At 41.1% G+C, this 12,164-nt stretch overlaps 1 protein-coding gene across 1 annotated transcript in view; it reads right to left on the bottom strand.

Moving 5' to 3' along the window:
• Window positions 1–12,164, bottom strand: part of TCERG1L (transcription elongation regulator 1 like) — a 226,277-nt gene that overhangs the window by 49,121 nt on the left and 164,992 nt on the right. The window lies entirely within an intron of this gene.

The following is a 12,164-nucleotide window of genomic DNA, read 5'->3' as shown; positions in this document are numbered from 1 at the left end:
CTTTATTTTACACAGGTTGGCACTCACCATGGAGAAAAATGTTTATAGTGTTACACATTACTAACAGTAAATTTTCAGAAGTAAAGGACAGAATTACACCTGGGATAGGTCAAGAATTTGTGTTCTCTGGATAATGAATCTCAGTTCAGGAGACTCCAGTGAAGGATATCTTTTTGTTACCAATAAAAAGCAGATATAGACCTGTATGTCGAGGATCAACATCATGGTCAGACACCTAACCTTTTCCATAATATGTCACATTTTCATCTCAAATCATTCCTAATGGCTGTGTATCTTGATTCTAGCCCTACTAATATAGAGACAGAAAGGATTTTGGTAACAGTGGTAAGTTTCAATGGAAAAGTTACTACAGAATACAAAGAGTTAAAATACCATCTTCTTCTTTCCCAATCCAGATCATCCTACCCATACATCACAACAGAATTATAGTAATTGAAAAGTATGAATTTTAGTTAAGCACTAAATTAAGAGTCGCTTCCTCTTTTCATCTCAAAAAAATTAATCTTACAAGAAAATATATAGCTGGCCACATATCAAATGTGCTCTGATCCTTAGGATCCATAATCTCACAACCAGAAAATCTAAATTATCTTTCTTGTCTGATATAACTGTGAAGTACAAGATCAAACCTCAATTGTGCTCTTTATTAGGGTCCATAAACACATAGCCTAAACATGTAGAATATTCATATGCCATTATGGTTCTTATATTTCTTCTCTGATATAATGGTGGCAAGGAAGAAGAGCAAACTTCAGTTATGCATTAATGTGCATATGCTTGTTTGTTTGTGTAAACATGTGCATCTAAATACCTTTGCAGCACTTCATAGAATACAGTCAAACAATGGTCAGTATTATCAGAAAATATATGCTCAGTTTTGTTTATAGTTTCATCTTTTGTAAACATGTTCAAGAATTCTAGAGGAAGATTTTCTAAACAACAGGACATAGGGAACTCATACAGCTATGAGGCTTTACCATTTTCAGCCTAATGACACTGGATTTCTGCATAAAGACGTTTTTAACTACCACATACTGCAGCAAAGACTTATATGGAATGTAATTGGAAATTCCCAGAGCAGCAACATAAACAGCAGTGGACTTGGAAACTATGATTAGAGAAAAAACTCACTGAGCAAGTGCAACAAGGAAATTGTGTATGAGATTTTTCTGGTATAGTTTCTGTTTGCAGTTTGCAGTGAAAACCCTGCAAACTTCTGATCAGCTTCAGACCAAGTACCTATTATATCTGTTTCTCTAATTATCATATTTATGCCTCTTCTATATGCCATATAACATATCTATTTATTCTTTTGAGCAGGCATGGCATAGTGTTTTGAGTGTTGAACTACAACTTTGAAGACATAGAGCTCAAATCTCAGCTCATCATGAAAGCTCACTAGGTAACTGTGGCTAAGTCATAAACTTTAAGCCACATAAATATTGTGATAGGTTCCCCTTGTAGTTGACTTAAGTCAGAAAATGACCTGAAAGTATACAAAAATTCAGTATTTTGTTGAATACTGAGTTTCTCTTTAGGTTCTTTTATTTGAAGTATTCAACAAATATCCCCATGGTGGTACCACCAGTGTACTTATGCTGGATCCCAAGATGATGGTTTATTTCATCCTCAAAGACAGAATATTGATATCACAATGAAAAATAAATAAATACTGATTCCAGATGTTCCAGCACCCACAATACTGTAGATATAGATCAATGAGTAACTCTGATGGGGTGGGAGCTGAGCTCAGTCAATAGGGAGAATACCACAATGATATTCCTGTCCTTGTGTTGGAGAGTTCCTTGCTCAAGGTTTGAAAAGTTCCAATTGATTATTCAAATATAGTGTGTCCCTCCTTGGACCCCTACCTTTGCTAGATAGTTATTTAATTATATACTTCTTTTATTTAAATGTTCTATTTTAACATTTTAAACCTTGTATTAATTCCAAATATATATTTTTAAAATGGGGGGGGGGGGGGGTTCTCTGAAAGGAAACTTGGTGTGTGTGGCAGGGAACTGGTCATGCCTGGCCAAGGGCAGATTTGAAGTTCACACATCATAAACTACTCCAGGGGATTTGGCGTTGGGATGGATTGGTGAGCTCATCGATCAACATACAGGTTGGTCGATGCCTGGATTCAGACCAAAGTAGACAACCTATTTACAGCTCTAATCAAATAAAGCTGTGGCCTATTTCCTTCCATTCAAAGATGTCTGTCTCATCTGTGGTTTTATTTTGCAGAAAAAGACTTGCTTTTGCACACGCAAATCAATTTTGGGGTTTTTATGTTCTTTTAGGATAATGTAAAAGGTAAAGGTTTCCCCTGACATTAAGTCCAGTTGTGTCCGACTCTGGAGGTTAGTGCTCATCTCCATTTCTAAGTCAAAGAGTTGGAATTGTCCGAAGACACCTCCAAGGTCATGTGGCCAGCATGACTGTATGGAGTGCTATTACCTTCCCGCAGAAGCAGTAACTATTAATCTACTCACATTTGCATGTTTTTGAACCGCTAAGTTGGCAGAAGCTGGGGCTAACATTGGGAGCTCATCCCGTTCCCTGGATCTGAACCAGCTTGGTCAGCAAGCTCAGCAGCTCAGCGGTTTAACCTGCTGCCCCACCAGGGGGCCCTAGGCAAATGTAGGGCAACACTAATACAAAAATAATGTTTTGCTGCATATACTTTTAGCCCACAAAGTGTGGGCCAGACTTAACACCTTAACATTCACAAATATCAAGCTTTCCAATGCAAAAGGAAAATGTGTTACTCATAATAATGTAATAATAATAACTTTATTCATATACCTCGCTACCATCTCCCTGAAGGGATTCGGGGCGGTTTACAAGGGGACAAGCCCACGTTACAGCATTAAAATCAATCAAATAAAAACATAACACAAACACAAGACATCATCTTAAAACAATAAGGCTGATAAAGTTCAAAACTGGGATCAGGCTCAAATAAGTGCAATGACTCCGAAATGGGGCCAGTGGAAAATACGGAATTCAAGTAAAGAGAGGCTGTGGAATACCCATAGAAAAGTGTCGAGTAACCAAAGTGTCGAGTAACCAAGTAGCCAAGAATAAAGTGCATGACTTAGAGTATGAACGAGATAGTTCTCTGGTGAAACTGCCTAATCAAAGGGTGCGTCTAGATGGTAGAATTAATGCAGTTTGATGCCAGTTTAATTGTCATGGCTGAATGCGACCCAATCATGAGAGCTGCAGTTCTACTAGGCTTGGGTGATCAAGAAAAAAATTGGTTCTAAACTCGCTTCGTTTCTAGGGGGCGCCAGCGTTTCGAATTTCAAAGGCCTTCCAAAATTTATGATTTCAACATTTTGAAATTTCCGAAATTTTGTTAATTACGAATCAATTTGTTAATTGCGGACGCGATTGCGCAGGAGGAGGAGGGGGAGGAAAGGCAACCCTGGTGCCTTTTCTCTCCTTCTTTCCCCTCTTCCTTCTCCAGGAGGAGGAGGATGGGGAAGAAGGGAGGAATGGTGTCCCTGGCTCCTTTTCTGTGTCTCTCCCCCCTTCCTTCTATAAGAGGAGGAAGATCGGAAGGAACAGTGCCGTTTCTTTCATTCTCCCCGCGCCACCTGAACCATTTCTCTCCTTCCCCTCTTCCTTCCCCAGGAGGAGGAGGAGGAGGAGGATGGGGAGGAAAGGCTACCCTGGCACCTTTTCTCTCCTTCTTCCTCCTCTTCCTTCTCCAGGAGGAGGAGGATGGGGAAGAAGGGAGGAACAGTGTCCCTGGCTCCTTTTCTGTCTCCCCCCCCCCTTCCTTCTATAAGAGGAGGAAAATCGGGAGGAACAATGCCATTTCTTTCATTCTCCCCGCACCACCTGAACCATTTCTCTCCTTCCCCTCTTCCTTCCCCAGGAGGAGGAGGAGGAGGATGGGGAGGAAAGGCTACCCTGGTGCCTTTTCTCTCCTTCTTTCCCCTCTTCCTTCTCCAGGAGGAGGAGGAGGATGGGGAGGAAAGGCAACCCTGGCGCCTTTTCTCTCCTTCTTTCCCCTCTTCCTTCTCCAGGAGGAGGAGGATGGGGAAGAAGGGAGGCATAGTGTCCCTTGCTCCTTTTCTGTCTCTCCCCCCCTCCTTTCCTTCTATAAGAGAAGGAAGATCGGGAGGAACAATGCCGTTTCTTTCATTCTCCCTGCGCCACCTGAACCATTTCTCTCCTCCCCCTCTTCCTTCTCCAGGAGGAGGAGGATGGGGAGGAAAGGCAACCCTGGCGGGGAAGCAGCAGAGCAAAGGTGGCTGGCAGGAGGGGAGAGAGAGAGGAAATTCATCGGCTTAAGCTACCGGGGAGGGAAGAGAAACTGCGAGATTGTAAAACTTGCACCAGACATACGAAAATAATTACAAAAATTGGAAAAATTGTTGCAATTCTTAATTACTCCTCACACTATTCCTGCATGGCTCGATATTGGACCGTAAGCTAATTTAAATACGAATTTATAACGGGTTTAGAAACTAACGAACACGATCAACCAAGCCTAAGTTCTACAAGTCTTTAGCTTTCTCTGCCCAAGGGTGTCTTGCCAAAATATTTCATAGTAAGGATCCATGACAATTAAAGTGGTGCCAAACTGTATTAAATCTAGGTGTACCTGGCATCCCGTGGATGCACTACATTTGCATATAGTTTTTCAAGCAACATGCCATGATGGCAAAGGAAGGTAGACAAAGCCTGCTGGCTCTGAGAGGGCTGATTCTCTTTTTCCTTTCAAAGCCACAGTTCCTGAGGACTTTTTTGTCTTGCTGCCACTGCCTATACTGGCATGGTTCCACCAACAGAATTCTGATTGAAAAAAGGAAAAGTAAAAAAAAAAATGTGAAGAAGAAGCACACATATTTCCAATATGATAATTAGGCCCAGCAGTACACATTTCTGACAACTTATTCTTCTCAAGGCATCAGTAAAAAATTGATTTTCACTTTTGTGGCTTAGTTTAAAAGAATCAATGTAATAAATTCCATTTCTCATCTTCACAGGTGGCATTCTGGCCAACTCCCTTGTCTCAGAAAGAGAAAGTGGCTGTGGGCAATCCTGCCATTGTGATGGACCAGCTGTGCATACAACAAAGAAACCACACAGGTTTGAAACTTCCAGTGCAAATAAAGAGATACTAGAAATTGGCTCTTAGGATAGTTAATCTCACTTTAACTCTGCAAATGGAGATTAGTGTGGGGACAAAAGCAATGAGAGAGTGTTGGCAGGCATGCTGCTTTGCAGAGCTGTGGACATTTCCCTTGATGCCTGGAAACAACAGACTTGAACATATTCCTCAACTTTCTAAAAAATGAATCAAATACACAGTAAACAAAGGGATGAAGCCATGTCAAATTTCAATTGGCTTTATTTTTACACTTTCATCCCACCTCTTTTTTATATTACCCTAGGCAGCTAACAAAAGCATGCTTTTAAAGTAGCTGGAGGATTTGAAATACGAAGAAGCAACCAGCAAGAGGTAGAAAACCAAAAGTAGCCAGACGACTTTTTAAAAAAAGCTTACTTCTCTATCCACTTTTCAAATTTGTTTAATGTGTTAGACCCAATCCAATTGCTAGCTCCAACTAGAAAACAGAGACCCATTGAATCAATGGGATTCACAGAAATGTTGACTTACCATTCAGCAATCGATGAAACAGTTCTTTTCTAGCTAGAATTACCAGTGAGATCGAAGACTTCATGTTTTATTGCATCACAAATATCAGGGATAACGGTAGGTTGATGTTGCATTAAATGGAGATAGTAGCCCTAGGTACTTAAAATATTTTCCTTCTAATGTTTACTTGTAGTTTAACAAGCACCTGGCAGAATCATCCCATAATATATTCCAGGAGAGTCAAACTGCAATGTCATAGCAACCAAAGTCACTTTTAAAAAAACCTCTATTTGAACTCACTTAGCCACACATTTGGGAAACTGGATAAAATCAATGCAAGGTTTACGGAGGTGGATTGCCTTCCTTTGCCGTATTCTTCAACTGCCATATGTTTAGATTTCTTTAGTGCAGCTCAATGCCTTGCTCGACTTACCGGGCAAGGACCGTTGCAGCGGGGGGCGTCCTCCCACCGGCCATGCTGCATGCAGGGGGCTTCTTCTTCCCAGAGCCCCCTGTGCAGCGGGCTTCTGGGAAGCTGGCCAATTAACAGCCGGCCCTACCCTGCCCCTGGATTGGCCAAGGCCAGCAACTCCTCCTTGCCTGGCAACCCCTATATAAAACTGCCCTGGGCCTCCGCAGGCCATGTGCCTGCTTCAGCTTGTCCATCCCACCCGTCCTGCATGCTTGTTTTGTGTTTAATATGTTTGCCATGGTTTTTGGGTTATTTGTTAGCTTGTCACAACTTCTGTGGCGTGTGGCATCGGCCTTGGATCTGGTTTCCTCCCCCCCCCCCTCCCCAGTAGAAGGGGGAAAAAATCTGGTGGTTCCCAAGGATGCAGAGTTACGTTAGCCTGGTGTTGTGCTGGTGGCACCCAGATGTGTACAACAGTATCGGACAGCAGTGGGCTGACCGAATATGTTCCAGATCCCATGCCTGGCAGCCAACCCTTTGTTCCTGTAATCAATAAACAAGTTGTGGCCATTTTCTTCCCATTTCAGTGTGTGAGTCGTCTCTGGTTCTGTCGGCGGGAGGGGTGTCGCTCATTCACACGCAATGACATTGGCCTCCACTCAGAGTTTGGAAAAGATGTCATTGGGCGCAACAACCTTCAGACTCTCCAAATGAACATGACAGAATCCAACAAGCCAGGGAAGGGTTGCAGGAGAAGATGTGCTACTATTCTGCTCCAAAATATATTCTTGTTGCACCAAGCATCAGCTATCCCTTCTATGAAATAGTAACTTCATCCTTGCTCATCACACCTAGCTGCTTTAAAAATATTTTGTTATTCTTTTACAGTTTTGATGATGGAAAGGAGATCACACTGCAACATTATCCTGTGTTATCCAAAGTGTTGCAGGTGAGAGGAGGGAAAAGAACTTCCAAGCATAGTGCATTATATTTTAAAATCCTTTAAAACATAAGGCTGGCAAGGAAGCCAAACATTTCCCTGCTTAATTTGATGTGAGACAGCTGCTGCTCAACACTTTTAAGTTCATCATGGCATAAATGCCGTGAGAACAAGGGAATTGTGCTTTCAACAGCATTGACTTCAGTATTTAATCTGACTCTGTAGAACACAGAGAGAAACGTTTGCCTGCCCCTCCTCTCTTCTTCAGCTCTGTGATAAGATCATAAAAAGACTTGCCGGATCATATCCGGAGTCCATAAAATTCCACACCTGGTTTCTTGCAATGACGAATCAGATGCTTTTGGAAAGCAGAGTATGAAAGCAACCGTCCTAGTAGGAGTTTCTAGGTGTCCTGCACCAGCTGTGAGAAGCGTACTAATTTTGAACCTGACCATGCAGTAGACTGACTGTACTCTAAGCATACTGATATTCTGTGGAGTTGCAAGCAGTGAAGCTGGAGAATGACTAGAGTGCAAATGACTCATGGCTCACTGTGAAACTGACCGAACATGTCTCAGAGCACATAAACAGGGCCTATTATGTGTCAGGGAGGGAAACAAACAATAAAAAGGACTGATTTTGTGGCTTCCATCTTTGAGTAGCTGCCCAACTCTTCAGGATGTGCTGGGTTTTCTTAGCACCTGCACCATTGAATAGAAAATTGGAAACTTCAGATGTCCAGCTTCATCCACCTTCATTTTGACCAAATAGTCATAATTATAAAACAATGAAGGCTTTGATGCAGCCAAGTGCAAAACAGATTCTTTCTGGAGTAGAACCAAAGTGTAAGATTTACTGGGATTCTGGTTATATTTCAGTTGTAGGGAAGGTTATTATCACTGATATCTGGGGCAGGTTGAGCACATTTTTTCCTGTGAATATAATTGGTTTGTAACATACAAGTTACCCCCTTTATTGCTAAGGAGAAAGAATAAAAATGTATTAATAAAGACTTGTGTCAGTTATTAAAATATGTGGAGGTTTTAGTAGATTAATAAATGCATTCTATTTTACTCAGTTTTATGTTTCAAGATTCATATATTTATTGTTTGATTTTAAAATGTGCTTTTCGTATTTCATACGGTCTGAAGATTTATTCAATAAATTCAATTTATGTCATTTTCAAATCCCTTATGAAATTTTAATGGAAACCCCCCTCCCCCCATATGCAGCAAATCATCAAAAAATGCAAATTCATTTTGCTTGCCAGGAAGAAAAGTTTTCATAATTTTCACTCTTCCATGCAAGAACAAAACAAAGGAGGACTGACACCACTAATCTTATGGTGTTTCCATTCTGGACCCAAGTAGGGTGATGAACACTTTGGCCTTCAGTTTGAGTGGAACTCAGCAGTTCAGAAATTTATCATTCAGGTCCAGCACTTGGCACACTGGATCCAGCTCTTCTCTGTCAGATTCTCAGCCCCTTTAAAGGCTATTGAAAGAGAAGGGGGTCTCATCACAAAGGCCAGGTGAAATGTCCCACTTTGCCTGGCTTCGGCGAGAAAAGAGAGGAGTAGTGGGGCAAATCTGTTCCCATGTTATCCGCATCACAAGTGGGAAATGTCACCTTTTTGTGGATGATCCCTGCTGGCTCCATTGGAGCCAGCACAACACAGGAAGCTCCTGTGTTGTGGGGGAAGTGTCCAATGATGCTTCTACCCTGGTTGGAGGTGGAGCTTCTGCCAGAAGTCACACGACTTCTGTGATGGCCAGTGTGGGGCTCTGTACAGAAGACAGGTTGGAAACATCCCAGGACACTGTTTTAGGTAAGTGTGATGAAGTTGTTAATCCTCATCCCTTTTTAGCATACACCTGACCTTGTCTCACCCTTACATTCTTCAGTGACTTCAAATCTGATCTCACTGTTGATCACTCAATGCCTTAAACATCATTGTCTGTCCCATTCTTTCTAAGCTTTTCTGCTACTTTGTCTTCATCTAAGGCAGTGGTTCTCAACCTGTGGGTCCCCAGGTGTTTTGACCTACAACTCCCAGAAATCCCAGCCAGTTTACCAGCTGTTAGGATTTCTGGGAGTTGAAGGTCAAAATATCCAGGGACCCACATGATGAGGACCTATGATCCAAGGTATTATTCACTGCCAAACTCCAGTTGTCTTTCTTATGTTTTCAAGCAGTGCATTTTATGCATTTGAAAGTACTACACCTCAAACCCTTCCTTAGCTGGGTATTCCCCACCAGTCAGTATAACCCAGTTTGGACTTTCTCTGATCAGATAAGTACTGATGCTAGAACATGTCTGTCAACCATACTCTGCCACCCCTTAAAACACAGTAACAGTCCAAATAGCCTCTCAAATTTGCACAAAGCATGCTGCTCCTCTGTCCTGACAGCACTCATTTATAGAATAGTTAACATTAAAAATAATACCATTTGCAATAGAGCAGTTTTTTTTTTCAAGAAGGTGCATATGTACTCAACAGTGATATTACTTTGGAACTACTTCAATATACATAGTTCCATCTTGGTACCCTGGGATTTGTAGTTTAATCAGGCAGGACTCAATACCACAGGGATGGGAAACAGTATTTGGTGTTTGTGTTAACAGTTACCAATGATTCCTTGATTGGGGTCGGAGGGAGCCCAAATAGCAATGTAAATATTTCCATTTTCCTCTCCAGCCCCTCTCAAAATGGTGACAGAAAGTGATATATTATTGACCTTTGCCATTTTGGAAGAGGCTACTAAGGAAAATGGAGGCTTGGGGGACACAAAGGGTTATGGGGTCTGTGATGGTGTGGGTTTTAATAAGTTTTACTCATTTGGGCATTTTTGCTATCATCTGGAGTCAACTAAAATGTCCAGAAGTTACACTGGATCTATCTATCTGTCTGTCTGTCTGTGAAGGTATTAGGAGCTTTGGAAACACAAAAGTGGGGTCCAATTACCATATGCAGCCTGTGGGCCATATCATGTCCATCCCTGGACATGATATATGAAAAAGCACCAAGGCACTCATTTAATCTCCAGAACTCATTCTCATGACATACTCAAAGAAAGCAATAGAGGTCAGCCACAGACAACTCTAAGTATCTCACTAAATTACAAATCCCATTCTTTCATAGGATACATCTTTGATATCAAGTGTCCTCTAAGTGATATAAATGTTTGCTGTTGATATACCTTAGTAGAAGAGGGCTGACAAAGAAAAACAGGCTTTCTGATGTTTACAAAAGAAAGAAAAGATGACGTTAGCGTCAGTTTAAAGAATGCATCATTATGCATTTCTGTAGTTGGTGAGAAATTAGTTCCAACTAAGGGCAACAGAAACCTGAAAATGTCTGTACAGTATGACAAGCTAACTCAATGCCTGATGAAAAGCTTGTTCAGGCCTTTTAATCCAATGCTTTGAAGAAAAAAAGCTAGATGTGTTTTACAAGATTAAGAGAGACCAGCAACTGAACTAAGAATTGAGCAAACCAGAAAATGCATATCAAGCTTATACTAAAGGCGCTTCCACAGAGGCCTTAAACCCATGACGAAGCAGGTTAAAATAAGCTGCTTTGGTGTGGATTCCTGTCTAGACCTACTCACCAAAACCTTGGGCTTTCAATTAGAATGGCATGAAGTCACCCCGAAGCCCCCCTCCCAATTTCCCCTTAAATCTTACTTTAAAAGGTCCATGGCCACCATAACTCCTCTCCTCACATCCTTCGGGACCCACTCTGGGAGTGAGAAGATGATGCCTGAGGAGATGGAAGGGGAGGGAAATCCCTCGTCGCCCACTGTCTCCTTGTGTATCATTTTCTTGTGCTAGAAAGATGTGAAGAGAGGAGTTATGGTGGCTATGGACCTTTTAAAGTAAGTTTTAGGGGAAATTGGGGCTGGAGAGGTGGGTGCCCTCCTTCATCTTTGGGGTGTCAGATGGTTGTGGGGACTCACCCCTGGGACTGCAGAAGAAGTCCTGGGAGCGAGTCCTCACAGGCCCAGTACCTCATTAGACCTGGGACTTTCAGGAAGGCCTGGATTTAATGAGGTGTTTAATTAATTTGGAACAAACCAAGAAAATGCTTCTTTGTTCCAAATTAATTCGTTTTTACCAGAGGCATCATTTGGAGACATGCCCCACTTTTTTGGACTGTGTGGATGGGCCCTGACACTGCCTCCCTTATTACAGTTCATTTAGAGCCTGGATTTTACTGCTTTACACTCTATGATTTTGCTTAAATATGAGAATTGAAGACTGCAAATAAAATATAATTCAATATATTGTTTGAGGTTCCCTTATCAAGAGACAAGGAGAGTTCTGTATTTTGGATTCCTCCCCAGATTTTGAAATACTTATATATATGTAGTTGCAGATACATAATGGATATATTGAATATGGTATCCAAGTCTCAGCATGCAGTTTATTTGTGTTTCATGTACACCTTTTATACATAACCTGAAGGTTGTTTTATACACAATTGTTTTAATAATTTTGTGCATAAAATTAAGTTTGTGTCTATTGAACCATCAGAAAGGAAAAGTTTCAGTATTTCAACCACCCATGTGGACAATTTTGGGTTTTGGAGGATTTCGGAATTCCAGATAAGAAACAGTCAACTTGTATCATGATGAGCCATTCTTGGTGTTAATCATATAAATGATGTATATGTTTTACTATCATTTTTGTCCTTCAACAAGACAAACTTGGCATTGTGGAGGCAAAAAATACCCAAATTATTTTTAAAATAACATACTACACTGGCAAAAAGACAATCTGCCTCACAGCCATATTTATGGGCATTTTTAAAGAACAACAAAAATTATTTACATGCTCCATTTTACTAATCTACAGTTTAGTTAAGGTATTACAAATGCTCATTGCTTTCCTTATCCAAGACTGCAGAAGCAACTAACAAGCAAATACATGGTTTACAAACTGCAACATGTGACTGATGAACATTTTTGAGTAATATGTTTGTAATGTGTCTGGCTTGTGAGTGAATCCGTGAGAGGAAGGAAAAGCTGAGGTTGTCTTTATTTGTAGGAAATATTCCTTTAACAGTCACTGATTTCACAATAGCTGCAGAGATGTACAAATCAACCTAAATACCTAAGGTTTTTCACACATATAATTGGCTCTGGTGCTTCGCTTGCTCTAGTGGAG

The sequence above is a fragment of the Anolis sagrei genome, chromosome 3 (genome assembly GCF_037176765.1).
Source record: "Anolis sagrei isolate rAnoSag1 chromosome 3, rAnoSag1.mat, whole genome shotgun sequence".
Taxonomy (NCBI): domain Eukaryota; kingdom Metazoa; phylum Chordata; class Lepidosauria; order Squamata; family Dactyloidae; genus Anolis; species Anolis sagrei.
Note: the sequence above shows the minus strand (reverse complement) of the source record. Positions and strands in the feature narration are given on the sequence as shown.